The sequence below is a fragment of the Schistocerca serialis genome, chromosome 7 (genome assembly GCF_023864345.2).
Source record: "Schistocerca serialis cubense isolate TAMUIC-IGC-003099 chromosome 7, iqSchSeri2.2, whole genome shotgun sequence".
Classification (NCBI taxonomy): domain Eukaryota; kingdom Metazoa; phylum Arthropoda; class Insecta; order Orthoptera; family Acrididae; genus Schistocerca; species Schistocerca serialis.
This window is the reverse complement of record NC_064644.1, coordinates 34,381,785-34,387,784: the sequence shown is the minus strand read 5'-3', so window position 1 is coordinate 34,387,784 and position 6,000 is coordinate 34,381,785. Positions and strand designations below refer to the sequence as shown.

General features: G+C 34.7%; 1 protein-coding gene across 4 annotated transcripts in view; it reads left to right on the top strand.

Annotated features, from left to right (window-relative positions):
• The first annotated feature begins 246 nt into the window (after positions 1 to 246).
• LOC126412476 (glucosamine-6-phosphate isomerase) overlaps positions 247 to 6,000 on the top strand; it is a 125,964-nt gene continuing 120,210 nt past the window's right edge. Inside the window, exon 1 of one of the 4 annotated variants that reach the window (XM_050082092.1) lies at positions 247 to 265. The gene's annotated coding sequence lies outside the window, so the exon portion shown is untranslated. Of the gene's footprint in view, positions 266 to 468; positions 683 to 6,000 lie in introns of those variants that run through there. The other 3 variants (XM_050082091.1, XM_050082090.1, XM_050082093.1) reach the window with 3 other exon arrangements.

Here is a 6,000-nt window from a genome sequence, read left to right as displayed (position 1 = left end):
CAGAAGCGGATACCTTACGTGAGCTGTGAGTAGCCACAGATAACGGGCCCTTACCTGGCATCTTTTGGGTCTGAGCTTGATTTTTTCCCGGTGTTACCGTATGTTGAATATCCATGATCATGTTCTCATCCTGCAAGTCCTGTACATCATTGGCGACAGTCGCCTCAGTGTTTTAAGATTTTCCAGTAGACCACACTGTCTTTCCTCTCCGTAATCTCCGCTGGTCACAGCGGTTTACCCACTGCAGTCCGTTAAAGATCAAAATGTAAGTTGTTCTCTCTTTTCTAGCTTCTAAATATGACGCGCACTTTTTGGTCAATCGCTAACCAAAGATGTAAAGCTTCGTGATATCACAGGCGTATGTCCGTGAGTGATATAAAAAGACGTAAACAGAAATCAAAGATTTTGATTAACAAACAAATAAAAACAGCTGAATGTATTTTTAAACAAAATGAGTGTAGTTAAAATTAAAATGTAAATTCACTATGTCAGCAGAAGGCAAATACAGACTTTACATAATTCAAGTTATCCTACTGTTCTTTATTTAATTTCCCTTGCCTGGAATTTGCCCATCATGAGTTATCGGGACTGGTGTATACATAAGTTGATAAGTGGTTTGTTGTGATTAGAGTTCAGTGAACTCTCAATCCCGGCTCCATCTGTGTAGACGGTGGGTAATAAAGTAAGTGAAATGTTGTATTGGCCAGGGAACAGCAATAATTACTTACAGATGTCACATAGCCACATTATTCAGCTTCGTTGTTTGCATTCTACAGACGAACACTTGCTTCAAAAGAGGCTAAGTGTATATGTGAAATTGTCGAAGAACATATATAGAGCTAAATGTCAGTCGCATACAGGTACTAGAGCACATACATGTTTAAAAAGGAAGTGCTCATTAGTTATTTCTGATTTTTATTTAAATGAAGTGTCCAATAAAAATCACGATTTGTGACTGAAAGAGTCGTGTTTTCTTTTTTTAGGAAAGTAATAGTTCACAGTAATGAGACCGACAGCTAAGGACAAAAATTAAGTAATAGACTGATAGCATTGAAAATCGTAGCATACCTATATGCTGAGAAAATGGCTCAGTATAATCCTAGTTCTGACAATGACTGAATTGATTCGTAGGCAGATAGTTGATTTAATTATACAACTTAATATATTTGTAAGAAGTTTGGCATCCATAAATGAATGCAATTACATGCTGAAGAAAACAACATCATCAGCACGTTTTGGAACATTTTATAATGTCTAAACAGCCGTTTAAATAATGCATGGTATAGTTTTGTTAGGGCAGTTTGATGATGAACGAGTTTGACAAGCGTCAAACATTCATTTTATTTGCGTGCTGTGCACATTCAGTATGGACATGTTCTTATTAACTGATTGGTACATTTGATGATTAAAAGTTGTGTAGGGACACTAAGGCAAGATAAGAACACATATACAGTAAGACGGAACAATTTATATAGCAGACATTGCCTTCTAGCGATACATATGGAAGTGTTACTTTCCATAAAGTGACGCATTAAATAACACAACAGATAAAGTGATCAGTGTAATAGTTACAAAACTGAGGGATAGCTCAGCCTTCTGCCAACCCCCTTCAAATGTATTTTCATGGAAGTTTTAGAATTTGAAGACCTGCTGAAAAGACACCTCAGAGAGGGTAATGCATTGCTTTTGTTGTTTGCCCTTGTTCAATAAGTAGGCCTGCTTTATTTTGAAGCTGCCATATACCAAAAATAGTATTGTCAATGAAAACAGCTTGTCAAAAAAATGCAATGATTGACCCATTAATTCCTGAGGTGAAAGGGGTGAGAAATAGGTTTTAATGTAAAGATAATTGAACTGAGTACTTGGTTTAATTAGCAAGTTAATAGTTTGGATTTGTGAAAAACGGATATTGTAACTGCAGGGTCATTCCATGTCAAGTCACCCAGGCCTTGACACCAACCATGTCAGATTTTGATGAAACTTGGTACAATTACTTCTTTTATCATCCTGAAAGCACTTGTAAAATTTTTTTGCTCTATCTCTTATAGTTTTTTTTATAAATTTTTAAAGTTTTTAGATTTGGCGTTGTTTCAGCAGTCGGAAATCGTAATTTAAACGTGTCCTCACAACTAAAAAAATTTGTATATTAAATAATACTCAAGATATCAGTACGAAATTTTGGAATAAGTTTGTGTATTATATATAAATGTTAAAAAAAATTACCATAAAGATATATTAAAACCCTCCAAATGAATAAAAATTTACAAGTTTTTTTTTTTTAGCTAACGGATGTTTAGTTTTACAAAAACTGCAATATCTAAAGTCTCAGACCTGATAGAAAGCTCAAATTTGTTTTAGAATACTCTTAATTGTATAGGCTATTAGATAAAAGAAAAATTATGTTGGCTTTTTAACCTGTTTAACAGTTATCTAATTTTTAAAATAATATTAATTAGGCTATATTTTAAAAATAAAAAGTACCAAGTGACTTATACACCGAAAATAAGTTTTTGTCTTCTTCGAGTAACAATGTACGCTTGGATTTTGTTTTGTTACTCCTGTGTTTTGAAGTAAAAAATTATTACAGTGTTAAATAGTGCTTGGATAGTATTTTATTAAGTTTATTCGAACTTTCAGTAAGTACTGTTACTTAGTTTACAGAGATTCTTTTCCAATATCCTATAAAAGTAACCAGAACAGTAATCAGACCAAAAGTGAAATCAGTACGTCAGATATTCAAACCTGTAGCGTAGGGTTATTTAAAAAATCTGACTGTTTCCAAACAACCTACACACCTTCAAAACAGTTACAGCCAGTATCTGAATTGAGCGAGGAAGAAAAAGATTTGATCCACTTACGATCTGGAATTAATCAGTGTGAATTTAAGAATATATGTTCATACCACAGCTACTACTTTTTAAATGTTTTTGAAAAGTATCAAACATGTGTAGACCCACTAAAAAAACGCAAAAAGCCCATCAAAAAATCGTTGAGAAGTGTAGGCTTGGATCTTTCTAAACAATTACTGACAAAAAATATTAGCATAAAACCTGGACAAAAGTTTTGCTCAACATGCCGTAACTTTTGTGAGGAAAAATAAAGAGTTGAAGTCAATGAAAGTGAAACAGATGATGAAGTCATGATTGAATTAAAGGATTTCGATGTAATGATTTCTCTTATGAAAGAGAAGATTTCATCTGTTGGGAGGTCTAGAAAAATCCAGATTCTGACCTTGGCTCCAGATTCTTGCAGTCAAAATAAAGTGATGAAAGAATTTAATGTAAGTGAGTACATGGTGCGACAAGCTAGAAAGCTAAAATCTGAAAAGGGTATTTTGGAAACTCCTGGTCCAAAAAAAGGTAAAACTCTTTCTGAAAATGCAGTAAGACTTGTAACAGATTTTTATGAAAAGGATGAAAGTTCCAGAGTGCTACCTGGAACAAAAGACAAAGTAAGTGTTCAAAAAAATGTGTACATGCAAAAAAGACTCATTTTGTGTAACTTGAGAGAACTCTATTATTCTTTCTAATGGGAGAATCCCGAGGTAGAAGTAGGATTTTCAAAATTTTGTTTCTTCAGACCTAAATGGTGTATCCTTGCTGGTGCTGCAGGCACACACACTGTATGTGTATGCAGTATCCACCAGAATGTTAAACTATTACTGGATGCTGTGAAAATTGAAGAATCTTATAAAGACCTAATTAAGATGCTTGTGTGCAACACGGAAAACCAAAACTGCATGCTACATCATTGCGGCAGCTGTACTGCAAATACTGCACTAACTGAGTACTTATCTGAAAAACTAAGTGAAGATTATGATTTAGAAGAAGAAATTGTAATCAGTCAGTGGGTTAACACAGAAAGGGCAGAAATGATCAAACAGTCTATCAGTGTTGAAGACTACATTTCTTTATTGGTTAGGTCACTGGAAAAGCTCACCCCGCACTCGTTTATAGCAAAATCCCAATCAGCAGCCTTTAAAAGATTGAAAGAAGACCCACCACCCAAAACAGCAATTATTGTGATGGGTTTCAGTGAAAATTATTCCTTCGTTATACAAAATGAGATCCAAAGTTACCACTGGAATAGAGGTGGTTGTACTCTACACCCAGTTGGAGTTTTTCTAAGAAATGAGGAAAACAATGTTTTTGTTTCCAACCAATGTTTTATTAGTGATGACCAAGAATGTGATACTGGTTTTGTTAACTTTGTACAAAAAGAAATTACAAAGTGTCTGTCATCGCATCATACTGACATTGACTCAGTTCACTACTTTACAGATGGTTGTGCTGGGCAATACAAAAATAGAAACAGTTTTAAAAATTTGACTGAACACTTGAGAGACTTTAATTTGAAGGCCCAACACTTTTTTTGCAACAAGTCATGGAAAGTCAATTTGTGATGGCCTAGGAGGAACTATTAAAAGAATTTTAAGGAAAGGTGGTCTACAGCTTTCAGACAAAGAACAAATAATGACAGTAATTGATGTGTGTTCATTTTCACTTTATTGACAAAAAAGAAGCTGATTTGCTACGGTTAAAACTAGAAAACCGTTTTTCAGCAACCTGAACCATTCCTGGAACAAGTTTTCATAACTTCGAACCACTTGCAACAAACAACCTTGAAATTAGAAGGACTACAGATAGTGTAAATCCCTCCTTACTCTTTTCTTTCCATTCATCTTCTGATTGGATTCGTGTTGAACCATCCATAAATAGCTATGTGGCTGTAAATTATGATGGTAACTGGTACTTTGGACTGGTAAAAACAATATTCAATGATGAAGAAGATGCAGAAATTCTATTTCTACATCCTTCAGGGCCAGCTGCATCATTTTATTGGCCTGAAAGAGAAGATTCTTGCATAGTGCCTTTGGAGCACTTAGTCTGTGTAGTAGACGCACCTCCATCAAGCGGCACTGAAAGAATGTATTACTTCAATAAAGACTGTATCAAAAGAACTGAAAGCTCTTGGATGAAGTGGAAAAACAAGTTGAATCAGCATTAATGTTTATTAAAAAGACAAAATTACTCAAAAAATTCAATGTTTCAAGCAATCAGTTGGGTTATACATAAGTGTCGTAAGTACAATATCTTTGTACATAATTCTAATGTAATCTACTATAATTAATCTTCTTCTTCTTCGGTTATCAACCCACAGGTTGGTTGGCAGCAGCACGCCATTCCGTTCTTTTGTCAACTTTCTTCTTCATATCTGCATAGGTCTGGCACCCGATGTCATTTATTACTTGTTGAATGTAGCTTAATCTAGGTCGTCCTCGGCGAGTTCTTCCTTCAATGATTCCTTCTAATATTCTCTTAATGAAATTGTTATGCCGTAAAATGTGACCTATGAAGGTTATTCTTCTTTTCTGTATATTTCGCCAAAGAGATCTGTTTTCTTTCACTCTTCTGAGGACATCTTCGTTTGTAGCCTTGTCTCGCCAGCTGATTTTTTCCATTCTCCGGTAGCACCACATTTCGAATGCCTCTAATCTTCTCTTTTCTTCTTTTCCACTAGTCCAAGTTTCACATCCGTAAAGGGCTGTACTCCACACATAGGTTTTCATGACTCTCTTTCTTACGTCTAAACTAACATTTCTACTCGTCAGTAAGTTTCTTTTTCCATTGAATGCTATTTTGGCAAGTTGTATTCTGTTTTTAATGTCACTTTTGCTCCTTCCATCTGCTGTTATTTTGCTACCTAAGTAGTTAAATTCTGTAACCTGCCCTAGTTTCTCTCCCTTTATTGTTATTCGTATGGGTTCATTGTAGTTCAGGGCGCCACTCACCATCACTTTAGTCTTTTTCTTATTTATTTTCATTCCATACTGTTCTTTTAAGGTGTTTTCCATTTCATTGAGTGCGGCTTCTAAATCTTCTTTCCTTTCTGTAATTATGGCGATATCATCTGCATATCGCAACATATCTATTTTCATTCCGTTAAGTTTTATTCCTACTTCAATATTCTCTCTTATTTTGTCTATTGCTTCTTGGATAT